This window comes from Chlorocebus sabaeus, chromosome 12 (genome assembly GCF_047675955.1).
Source record: "Chlorocebus sabaeus isolate Y175 chromosome 12, mChlSab1.0.hap1, whole genome shotgun sequence".
Lineage (NCBI taxonomy): Eukaryota > Metazoa > Chordata > Mammalia > Primates > Cercopithecidae > Chlorocebus > Chlorocebus sabaeus.
Window position 1 is genome coordinate 35,117,351 of NC_132915.1, and position 12,785 is coordinate 35,130,135.

Sequence of the window (12,785 nt, forward strand, 5' to 3'; positions counted from 1 at the left end):
CCTAGTGATTATCTAGTCTTCTTCCCGCTTGCTGGTACCATGAGCCTCTCTGTTCCAAGGTTTTTTGTCCCCAGCTTGGAGTTGCTACATTAGCATGAGCATTAACCTAGAGACCAACTGGGAGAGCACACTGCCGGATTTTGACTTAGCATATATGTCAGATTTCATACAATGCCCTATGGGCCTGCTCCTGCCCACCTCTCAGGCTCCTCTGACACCAGAATTATTCTTATTTCCAGCTCTCCAGCCACACTGGCCTCTTTCAAAGACTTTCTACACACATCTTTCCTTCTACAATGAGATCTTCTCACATGCCATTTGAATTACCTGGAGTGCTCTTCCCTCTCCTCATTGTCTTTTTAACTCCTAATTATCCTTTAAATCTCAGATTAAGTAGTACTTCCTCAAGCGAGAATCTCATTTAATTTAGCTTGCTTCCCCTATTTGTAGGCTCTCACAGCACCATGTATGCATGTGATTATTTCATATCTCGCTCATTAGACTGTAAGCTCCACAAAGGCAGGAGTCAGATCTGGTTTTACTCACCATTTTATTCCTTGCTCTTAACACAAAGCATGACACATAGTATGTAGTCAATAGATATTTCTTGAGTGAATGGAAAAATGAAAATATAACACTTTTGTGGCAGCAGCATAATTTTAGCTCTATAAGATCCCTTTCAGTCTGTAAGCATTATGAGACTAAAGACAGTGTCTATCTTATTTAATCATCACTGTATCCATAGTGCTTAGCTCTGGATAAGAGCCTAGCCCATGGTCATAAATATATATATATATATATATATATTTTTTTTAAAGAACACACACACATATATATATACACACATACACACACACACATATCTGACAATATCCCATGGTACCATAATAGGGAAATGCCTGGCTGTTGGGGACGGGTAGATCTGAGTTCCTGGATCTGGTACCTTTAGTATACATGGCATTATTCAAGTTACAATCTCACAGAGTCCACCTGTATTTTTCTGTGGTAATGCAGATGATACCTGCCTTAAGGGGCTTCAGTGAGGATTAGATAGATAGATAGATAGATAGATAGATAGATAGATAGATAGATGTGTGTGTGTGTCTGAAAGATCCTCACATAAGATCTCATTAAAAACTATTTTTCAGAGTTTTCCTTCTCATGCAATTCTTTGTAGATTAGATTAAAAGCTGCTTTCCTATCGTGATAATCATAGAGCTCTAGGTGGTGGAAGTTAAGTTACAGTTGAGTTCCTGAAAGGCAGTTTTTCTTTAGACTTGTATAGTCTACGGTATTCACATTTGAATATTTTTAGCTACCAGTTGTTGGATATCCACTTAGGTCAGATACTGATGAAGGTGGAGAAACAGAGAAAAGAACAAATCGATGTTTCTACCTTCAGAGAACTTATATTCTAACAGAGACAATAAACGCGCGCGCACGCGCGCGCGTGTGTGTGTGTGTAAAATGTCAGAGAGTTAAGTGCCATAAAGAAAAATAAAGCAGGGAAATTGAGAGTGACAGAAGCTGCTGTTTTATTAGGGTGATCAGAGACGGTCTCACAGTCTCTCTGAGAAGATGACATTTGAGGTGACCTGAATGAAGTGAGGAACAGGGCCACATATGCCTGCGGAGAGAATGTTCCAGCAGAGGAAAGTGGGCTGGGAGGTTCAGAAGCAACACTGAATAAGGCATGCACTAAAGCAGACTGAGCCAGAAGCCCTGGTAGATGTGAGGTGACAGAAGTGGGTAGGAGCCAGTGCAAGGAGGGCCTCCTGGCCCCAGTGAGGACTTTGGTGGTTTTGAACAGTGAAAGGTCATGCTCTAGGTGATGTTTTGTAAGACCACTCAGAGTCTCCGTCCCAGGCAAAGCAGCTCAGTGACTCCATCTAGAACACATAGGCTAATAAAAGACTTTGATAATGCCTAGCCTTTGAAGTGTTCAGTTTGATCTACAATTTTATTTGTGTTGAAAGTAGACCACAGTGAATTGGAAAATATGCTCTAGTTCTCACATATCAAACCCCTGATAAGGATGAGGGACAGATAAATGTGAAAGGTTTTGGCTGCCCCATCTGGTGAGGTATTGATCGTGGGGTTGAGTCAACTCATCTGGCTTGGCAGGCAATTATACTTTTTCGTGTCTCCCTTTATGACAAAGTAAGAGCTAAACTGACTGACAGATATAGAGATGTCCCATGTCCCTTCCGTCTTGCCATCTTTTTAGTATTTCCTAGTAGTTTGGCCAAGGTAAATGGAAGGACATATAAGTTGTCAGGATTCAGGTGAACTGCCAGTTTCTGTCTTCCCCACAAGTCATTCCATAGCCAATTTGCCACAGAAGAAAACCATAGCCTATGCACTTTCTTCCTTGGAAGAGAGGCTACCAGTGCATCTGGTGAAGTTCTCTGAGGCTCAGGCTAGCAGAAGGATGCCTTTTACATGATGTTACAGTGACATTCAAATCAGGTGAGGTACCAAGCCAAGAGGTGAGAAGTGAGCCCAAACCAGTTGCAGGAAAAAAAAAAGCAGTTGTCAAAAGCTGACAGGCAGAGCAAGTCAAAAGATTACAAAACCAAGTGCAAAGATTCCAAATGTGGAAGAGTTTATGGGTAAATGTAGCCAGGTGTTGGTGCGGACAGCTTGGTTTTCTGTGTTCACTGAGGTGGTATAAGAGTGAACCAGCTTTGTTTAAAGGTTCAGGGTATACCAATAGTTTTTTAGGGTTTTTGTTTGTTTGTTTGTTTAGATCCCTTAAGGCTAAAGCTTGGGCCTCAGGGTGCTGTTGGACAATTGATTTTTCCAATTTTGAAGCACTGAAATGGAACATTCAGGAACTGGTGACAATGGTCAGCTCCAGGGATCACCTCCAGCAAGCCAGGAAACCTGGGAGCTGGCAGTGCTGGCAAGAAAGGGCATTCCAAAAGGCACATGGGCCTGATCTGTAAATCTTCAGAGCTTTTCTACCCCCATGAGCTTAACCGGCCTTGGAGCCTAGGGAAAGGGTAACTACACGCTACTTTTAACACCCCCTCAAATTCTGGGCTGGTCCCCTTTGTTCGCTAGGTCCCTGTAGCTAAGTGGGCACAGAGAAGTTAGAGAACAAGTCTGGTTGTACTGCTAGCTGAAGCCACTATGTCAGGTTACCTTTTTTCCATGGCTTAGTAGAAAAGAGATTCTCTGATTTTGGAAGAATCTATATTCATCTTAAAAGCCTTTCAGAAACAAACGGGGTTGAGATAATTGGTTATTTTCTGTTTTTTTAGAGACAGGGTCTAACTATGTTGCCTAGGCTGGACTTAAACTCCTGACCTCAAGCAATTCTCCTGCCTTAGCCTCCCAAGTAGCTGGTGCTATAGGTGTGCCACGGCACCTGGCCAATTGGTTCTTTTGGGGAAAAAAATCAAATTAGAATCTCATACCATATTACACACCCACCCACATACATACACAATATTCAAGTAGAATTCAGAATCAAATATCAACAACTTTTAAACTAGTACAAAAATAAGATGAATGTAATTAAATATTTATAATAATTAAGATGCAAAAGTACAAGGACTCTTTAATCAAAAGACAAGTGGAAGATACCATAAAGGGAAAAATCACATATTGGCTACACAAAATTGAAAACTTCTATACATCAAAAACAGTCACCAAAAAGATGAAAAGTCAAATGACAAATGGAGGACATAATTTTCAAAAAAATTTTTTTTAAAACGGGATAATATATGTTATATACATTATTCTCTCTCATTCTCTCTTCGTGTGTGTGTGTATACACTATATATATAGGTGTGTATGTGTATATGCATGTGTGCACAAAAATCAGTAAGAAAAATATCAATGCCTCAATAGAAAAATACATAAACCATTCACTTTTAGTAGCAAAGGAATGCATGTGAAAATGTGTACCATTTTTATCACATTGAAAAAGCATTTTTTCACTGGGCGCAGTAGCTCAGCCTATAATCCCAGGACTTTGGGAGGCTGAGACAGGCAGATAACTTGAGGCCAGGAATTCAAGAGCAGCCTGGGAAACATGGTAAAACTCCATCTCTACTAAAAATATTAGCTGAGCATGGTGGCAGGCACCCGTACTCGGGAGGCTGAGGTGGGAGGCAAGAAAGAGCATTCCAAAAGGTACATAGGCCAGGACTTGCAGTGAGCCAAGGTCATGCACTGCCCTCCAGCCTGGATTACAGAACGAGACTGATCTCCAAAAAAAGAAAAAAAGCTATTTTTTAAAAATTATAATATGCACTGCTGGCAAACATTTAATTTCTAGGCATTTTTATGTGATGCTGGAGGAATATATTTTGAGAAGACCTTTCTGGAAAGCAATTGTGTAAGATGTACCAGGAGCCTTAAAAGAATTCACAGGTAGGGTGCAGTGACTCATGCCTATAACTCCAGCACTTTCAGAGGTCGAGGTGGGTGAATCACTTGAGTCCAGGTGTTTGAGACCAGTCTGGGCAACACAGCAAGACCCTATCTCTACAAAAAATACCAAAAAAATTAGCTGGGTGTGGTGGTGCACATCTATACTCCCATCTACTCGGGAGACTGAGGTGAGAGGATCGCTTGAGTCCAGGAGGTCAAGGCTGCCATAGCGCCACTGCACTCCAGCCTGGGCGACGGGGCAAGAGCCTGTCTCAAAAAAAAAAAAGAAGAATTCATGGTTTTTGATGTAGCAATTTCACATGTAGGCACCTATCAAAGGTGTGATTTCAAAAAATGCAAAAGGATGCTCATCTATAAAAATCAGATATATGGAAATAACTTAACCATATAAAAATAAAAGTTAAATAAATTATAGTACATTCAGAGTTTGGAACGTCATATAGTATTAAACACAACATTACCAAAGTCACTTTAATAACATGGGGGAAATGCTCACATTATAAATACTAAGAGAAATAAAAAAAAAAAATAAAGATACAAAATGGAAATAGATAAGAATATACTAGTGAATAGTAAATAAATGAAAGGAAAGAACACTGAAGCAATAACAGTGGTTTTCTCTGGGTGATTTTCCCCCTCTATTCATTTCTCTATTTTCCACCATCTCTGCCATGAGTTCAGTGTTCCCTTTAAGAGCCATGAGTCTGGTGTCAGTCTCCAGCAACCTTGTGCCTAGGAAGGCACTTGTCTGTAGATCACCATCATTTTAAGCCTTAGGAAGGCAGTTTATAAATTGATTCCAACATGGATGTGATCCAGGAGGGGAATGCAATGTCAAAAAGCTGATCTCCAGCCTGTGTTCCTCAAGCACATTCCTAGACTAAAAAGTTTAGGGTCAAGATTCAGTAATTAATCAATTGCTGAACCAATTTAAGAAAAACTTGAGAGAATTTTCACTTAATCATTGTTCTTTAAATTCAGCCTGTGACCTGGGAGAAGAACTGGTGCATATACTTTTTAATGGCTTTGGACTTTGAATTTACTTTTCCCTCCTTCATAGCACATTCCTCATACCATAGGAGAAGAACCCATGAACCCGGAAGTCTCTAGGGATTTATTTGAGGGTCACACACCCAGGGCTCTGTTTGACTTTCTTCACTGGGCTGCACAGGCAGGTGAGTTAGGACACAGGAGGTGACTCAGCAGTTTGGGAATGAGAGTCACTGACTCATGTGAATTTGCTCCATGCTGAAACTCGATTGCTTTAGTGTACTAAAACATTAATGAGAGTTTACATTGCTAGAGCTCAGCACATCTAGGTGTGCGCACCTGGAGACCCCCAGCCCTTCCTGAACCCCCCTCTAAGTGGCTATCTCCTTCTGCAGACCCCAGAAGCCCTCTTGCAGGCTGTGTCCTGGAACGGTTTCACTTGGCCTTGGGGCTGCATGACCTTCTTCAGGTCTTTACTGGCCTAAAATAGCCTCTGCAGCTGCTGCTTTCCAAGATGCCCAAAGGAGAAAAGAGACAACAATGGATCTTGTAGGAAAATGGCAAATAACTCTCAAAGTGTGGTCTGAGGACCATGTAATATGAGAATCATGTGGGGACTTGCTAAAAAAAATCATCTTCCTGTGTCCTACCCACCTACTTGGTACATTAGCAATCCATAGCAGAAAATCTAGGCCGGGTGCAGTGGTTCACCCCTGTAATCTCAGCACTTTGGGAGGCCAAGGTGGGCGGATCACTTGAGGTCAGGAGTTTATGACCAGCCTGGCCAGCATAGTGAAACCCCGTCTCTACTAAAAATACAAAAATTAGCCAGGCATGGTGGCACATGCCTGTAATTCCAGCTACTCAAGAGGCTGAGGCAGGAGAATCACTCGAACCTGGGAGGCAGAGGTTGCAGCGAGCTGTGATCGTGCCACTGCATTCCAGCCTGGGTGACAGAGTGAGACTTTGTCAAAAAAGAAAGAAAGAGAGAGAGAGGAGAGAGAAAGGAAGGAAGGGAGGAAGGAAGGGAAGGAGGAAGAGTTTACTGCATCCAACTCTTTAGAGGTAGGATCCTGTAATCTGTGATTCCTACATAAGCTAAAATGGTAAACTATGCCATAGCCAAGGGTTCACATGTTCAAGAGGGATGTAGGCCAACTGTGATGATCCTGGGCCAGATCACCCCTTCTGCAGCTTTATGAATGTCAGATCTGCATTGCCATCTTCTCCCTCCCTGCCCATGCCCACTGCCCCTCCCCGGCCCCCAGGGCCAGAAGGACTGTGTAGCACCTTGCCACACCACACTGGAAAACAGGGATGCAAGAGGCTGTACGATGCCGCAGTTCAGAGCATGGGTGTTGCGCTGAAAGCACTCCAGTATGTACTTCTCTACCTCTAACCTGCGGTGTATCCTCCAATCAATGACTTAATTTTGTTATGCCTGTTTCTTCATCTGAGAAGTGGGGTTAATAAGGTTGTCGTGAGGCCCTAGGTCAGGAGACCTTTGTCAGCTGTTGCTATTATTCTGTGGTTGGAACCTTCATTTGCATGGCATTAAAACCTTCATTTGCGTGGCATTATAGAGGCCAATCACTCCTCTGCTCTGTAGCTGGCTAGGTGGATGAAAGGCAATAGAAAATGCTTGGCCAAGTTATTTCATAGCAACCTAATTTAAAGTTGATGAAAGGCAACTTGTGACATGAGCCTGAGGCGAACTTGATTTATATTTTACATAAAGGGCAACTTTTTAATTGTTAAGTGTTACTGTTCTGCTCTCTCTACCCCTAGGAATGTAACATTCATACCCTTGCAGGTATGTACCTCTTTATTAGTTCCTTCTTGGTGAAAGGTGGTGTAAAAAAACCTGTTATCCTTTCTCATCTCAAGTCTTTAATTCCCCTTGGTACATTAGTCATCCATAAGCAGAAAGCCAGAAGTACCAAGAATAGCTTATTCTAAAAAATTATAAAAACTTGTTCACAATATGATTCAGCTATAAAAAGGAATGAAGTACTGATACATACTACAATGGGATGAGCCTTGAAAACATTGTGCTAAGTGGAAGACACCAGACACAACAGGTCACATATTGTCTGATTCCACTCATTTAAAATATCCAGAATAGGTAACTCCATAGAGGCAGAACACAGGTTGGTGGTTACCATGGACAAGGCAGAGAGGAGAATGGAATCAACTGCTTAAAAGGTATGGGGTTTCCTTTCGAGGTGAAGAAAATGTTTTGGGGCCAGGTGTGGTGGCTCACGCCTGTAATCCCAACACTTTGGGAGGCTGAGGCCGGTGGGTCACTTGAGGTCAGGAGTTGGAGACCAGCCTGGCCAACACAGTGAAATCCGTCTCCACTAAAACACACACAAAATTAACTGGGCATCGTGGCACGTGCCTGTAATCCCAGCTACTCAGGAGGCTGATGCACAAGAATCACTTGAATCCAGGAAGCAGAGGCTGTAGTGAGCCAAGATTGTGCCACTATATGTCCAAAATTAGTTCCTTCAGGTGGGTTCTTGGTCTCACTGACTTCAAGAATGAAGCCGTGGACCCTTGTGGTGAGTGTTACAGTTCTTAAAGATGGTGTGTACGGAGTTTCTTCCTTGTGGTGGGTTTGTGGTCTCGCTTGACTTCAAGGAGTGAAGCCACAGACCTTCGCAGTGAGTGCTACAGCTCTTAAGGGTGGTGTATCTGGAGTTGTTTGTTCTTCCCGGTGGGTTCCTGGTCTCACTGACTTCAGGAGTGGAGCGCAAACGCAGACCTTCACAGTGAGCGTTACAGCTTATAAAGGTAGTGCGGACCCCTCATAAACTTAGTGCAGACCCAAAAAGTGAGCAGCAACAAGATTCATTGTGAAAAGCGAAAGAACAAGGCTTTCAAAGCGCCGAAGCTGACCCAAGCAGGTTGCAGCTGCTGGCTCGGGAGGCCAGCTTTTAATCCCTTACTTGGCCCTGCCCACGTCCTGCTGATTGATCCATTTTACAGAGCGCTGATTGGTCCATTTTACAGAGTACTGATTGGTCCGTTTTTACAGAGTACTGATTGGTGCGTTTACAAACCTTTAGCTAGACAGAGCGCTGATTGGTGTGTTTACAATTCTTCAACCAGGCGGAAGAGTTCTCCAAGTCCCCACCAGACCCAGAAGCCCGGCCAGCTTCACCTTTCAACTGCAGTCCAGCCTGGGTGACAGACAGAATGAGACTCTGTCTCAAAAAAAAAAAAAAAAAAAAAAAGAAAAGAGAAAAAAGAAAATGTTTTGGAACTAGATAGCTGTGGTTTGCACAACATTGTAAAGTACTAAGTGCCACTAAGTTGTTCACTTTTAAAACAATTTTATATTATGTAAATTTCACCTCAATCAGAAACAAACATTAACTGTATATTATTCGCAGCTGACTGTAGCAAGTAGCCTATAAAAAGAAGTCTTAATTCCAGAGACAAATACCTTTCCAAGTTCACTTTTAGTAAGCCATTTGCTACTCTGTTGCTGTTATAAATTGTGATGATAATAATAAGTGCCCTGGATTTCAGTAGTCTCTTACTTCCAAGCAAGTCAAAGTACTAAATCAGGATTTCTGATCTCCATTTTTTAAAGAAAATCAATAAACAGATCTGTAGCAGAGATGCTGATTCTTTAGAAAAGGCTAAGGAAATTGCTTAATTCATAGCCTAAAGTTTTAAAAGCCGTTTCCCTCTCAGATTCCTTCATGATTCTAATAGCCAGAGATAAGGCTAATCTTTAAGAAGCTTCACAAAGTTGGGAGCCCAAATTAAGAGATTCAGATACAAAAAGCCAAGTGACAAATCAACTTGTTATTCAAAAGTGCTATTATGTCAGCAAGGTAATTGGGACTCATTTAGGGAACAGAACAGAGTATTTACAAACCATTTCCTGACAAGGGCAGATAAGGAGATAGAATAAAACAAGTCAGGTTAAGGTTAGAAGGAGTGGTAAGGACTGGCGTGAACTGTAACCCTGGCTCCACCTAAATCAGTAACAGTAACCATAGCTCTATGGAATTTGGGCTCAGCACAGCCAAATCTGCTATTTTTTCAAGAAATGACAGAAACTCAGATATTTATGTGAAACCTTCTGCTCTGTTAATGTTGGAAACAAATTTAAAAAGAGAAGACCATTTTGTGTGCCAACGAAAACAGTTGTGTAAACTGGATTCCACCCACCGGCTGCTAGTTTGAAACCTCTGAGCCCTCACCTTTAAGCCCTCAAGGACATACCTGCTTAAAGATAAAATATTTCCCTGAGCAGGGATCAGGTTATTCGTGGGATTCTTATCTCCTGATTTGGGGGAAAGTTTACAGTGCTAGAATATATCAGATGTAGCTAGCTAGCCAAGTCTCTTTCTTCTCTCCTTCTTAGTTGAGAGGTCTTGTCAAATGTCCCCCTCCCCGCTTGTAGCCACTGCTCTGTTTATTTTGCAGGAACAGTGAATAAGTAGCAGAATGCTTTCTTAAGTTTTCGCTGATGCAGAGCTGAAGATCTCTGCTACAACAAATGTTCTGAAACGGATTCTTCTTTCTCATCTCCATCCCCTACCAAGGACAGTGTTGAACACATTGGGGTTGTAAAACTCAAAGGCAGAGTTACAGCCCTCCTAGATTTTAGACCAACCCTGGGGATATGCAGCTGTATTTACTCTTCTTGTGTGTCCTGGTGGGAGGAAGGATGAGAAGAGCAGTGCATCCTGGAACCGTGGCTATGGAAAATAACCAGCACTCCTCTACCCTCTGGCCAATACCGGCACAGACTTAATTTGAGGGGTAATCTTCTGTGAAGTATGATGGGATTTCCGGGAGAAGAATCTCAGTCAGACCTACAATCAAACATACATTCCTTACCAGGGGTAAGGAAAAAAATCTTTCCTCTTAAAATTAGACACCCCGTCCTGGAAAACACTAACTTCCTACATCCTGATACTTCCTTCCTGCAGCCTTCCAGCTCTTTCTGCCCAGACTCAGATATAAGTGGCCAAGTAGCCACAAGCTGCCTAGCAGAGGAGTATTTTTTTTTTTTTTTGAGACGGAGTCTCGCTCTGTCTCCCAGGCTGGAGCGCAGTGGCCAGATCTCAGCTCACTGCAAGCTCCGCCTCCTGGGTCCACGCCATTCTCCTGCCTCAGCCTCCCGAGTAGCTGGGACTACAGGCGCCGGCCACCATGCCCGGCTAGTTTTTTGTATTTTTTAGTAGAGATGGGGTTTCACCGTGTTAGCCAGGATGGTCTCGATCTCCTGACCTCGCGATACGCCCGTCTCGGCCTCCCAAAGTGCTGGGATTACAGGCTTGAGCCACCGTGCCCGGCCTTTTTTTTTTTTTTAAAGACAGAGTCTTGCTCTGTCACCCCAGACTGGAGTGCAGTGATGCGATTTCAGTTCACTGCAACCTCTGTCTCCCAGGTTCAAGTGATTCTTGTGCCTTAGCCTCCCGAGTAGCTCTGATTATAGGCATGTACCACCATGCCTGGCTAATTTTTGTATTTTTAGTAGAGATGGTGTTTTGCCATGTTTCCAGGCTGGTCTCAAACCCCTGGGCTCAAGTGATCTGTCCTGCTTGGCCTCCCAAAAGGCTGGGATTACAGGCATGAGCCACCATGCCTGGCCCTAGCAGAGACGATGACAGTCAATCTTCGTGAGAGCTAAAGAGAAACTTCTGCTGTCACCTTTGCAGAGACCTGTCAAAGAGCCACTTGGTCAGAAGAGCAGGAACTCCTCTGGAAGAAGCCTGGGCATACTTCCTGCACCCCTCCTCATCCCCTTTTTGTTTATGTATGGGTGGATTTTTCAACTTTATCAGCCTTGCAGGAAACCATAAATATATTTCCAGTTGACAGTCATGTTTTCTGATTGTGAACCTCAGGTCTTCCAAAGTCACCATCTGCTACAGAAACAAAAGTCAACAAATATCACATTCTTCCCAACTGGTCTACCATAAATTATGGCTGCTTTGAGCATGTCAGCCTTGTGGTTTTCTTCAGAGGGCAGGATGTGTCCTGGCCCCACTGGTGGTTTAGCTTGGTTTCCTGCCAAGGCGGACAGGGGAAAATGTCCCCCTACCCCCGCCGGCTCTTCCGGGGCAGTGTAGGGCCTTTGCAACTTAAACTTGCATTTGCCGAGCCTAAAACTTGAATCATCGTGTTTTATTTGTTTTTGTTTGCATCAGGAAACTTTCAGTGTTTTTTTGTTGTGGTGGTGGTGGTGGTGGTGGTGGTTTAATTTTTTTATAAATCATTGTTTCTTCTTAAACTTTTAATGCCCCTGAACTGTGACTCTGAGAGGACTTGACAAATTACCTGTGCTCTTAAAAGGAAGTTTCTTGTCAGGTGTTTTTGCTTGTGCCTATAATCCCAGCTACTTGGGAGGCCAAGGCAGGAGGACCACTTGAAACCAGGAGTTCAAGACCAGCCTGGGCAACATAGAAAGACCCCATTTCAAAATAATAATAATATTAAAAGTAACTTTCTTAAAGTTTGAGGCAGTGGGGAAGAGGATGAAGAGCGAGAGAGAGTAACTTATTCAAGTTATCTTCTCTCTTTCTCTCACAAAACTAACTCCTGATTGATTGATTGATCGATTGATTATCAGGAGTTCTTCCAGCCTGTGGATTAATTGCACTCCACCTCATCACTCCCTTCCATTTGTTGCCAGTGTCTTTTGTTATTTCTGCCACAGATTCTCTAGTGAAGAAAAGTAAACACTCAAATTTGTTCTCCTTGATTACACCAAGGAGAGGTTGTAGGGTGCCCTCTTAGAGCAGACAGTGGAGTCAGCTGTTGCCTCAGGAGAGCACGCCTTGCTGAGGGCTCTTTGGGTATTTTTGTGAGGAGACTGAGGAGAACTGAGTAGGCCTGAGGAGTACTTTGGAGGCCACAGAACCATGGACAGGTGTAAGGGGAAGTTCCAGGAGGGAGGAAATTAGTGTAACTGTTGTTCAGGCCTCAGAGTGTTTGGATCAGGGAGAAGGGCAAAGAAGCTGCTTTGGAGTGTCAGGCAGGCCCTAATGGGCAAATGTGGATGGTCAGTGCTTCTTGAACTTGTTTGTGCTTAGGTACCACCTGGGGATCTGGGTCTGGAGGGATGGGGTGGGGTGAATTCTGCTCCCCTAACATACTCCCTGCTCATGCTTGTGCTGTGCTTTACCTCACTAGGTAACCACACTTTGTGAAGCAAGATGGTAGAATATTCTGGGAGCTAGGGACAGCTTAAAGGTGAGGCCAGGGGCAGGGCCAGGGACGGCAAGCAAAAGCAGCTTGCATCCATATCACCATTAAGGCAGCAGATGGACAGTCTTACTGGAAGACTGCCAAAAGTAGAGCAAGACCCCTCTCCCGCCACTCACCCAGTGGCCCACAGATCTGCACTCAAATCCTGGCTC

At 43.3% G+C, this 12,785-nt stretch overlaps 1 long non-coding RNA gene across 2 annotated transcripts in view; it reads right to left on the reverse strand.

Annotated features, from left to right (window-relative positions):
• The window catches only part of LOC103219477 (uncharacterized), a 34,950-nt gene that overhangs the window by 689 nt on the left and 21,476 nt on the right, over positions 1-12,785 (reverse strand). Inside the window, exon 3 of one of the 2 annotated variants that reach the window (XR_012094776.1) lies at positions 8,460-8,603. This is a non-coding gene — a long non-coding RNA (uncharacterized lncRNA). Of the gene's footprint in view, positions 1-7,394; positions 8,604-12,785 lie in introns of those variants that run through there. The other variant, XR_005240432.2, reaches the window with a different exon arrangement.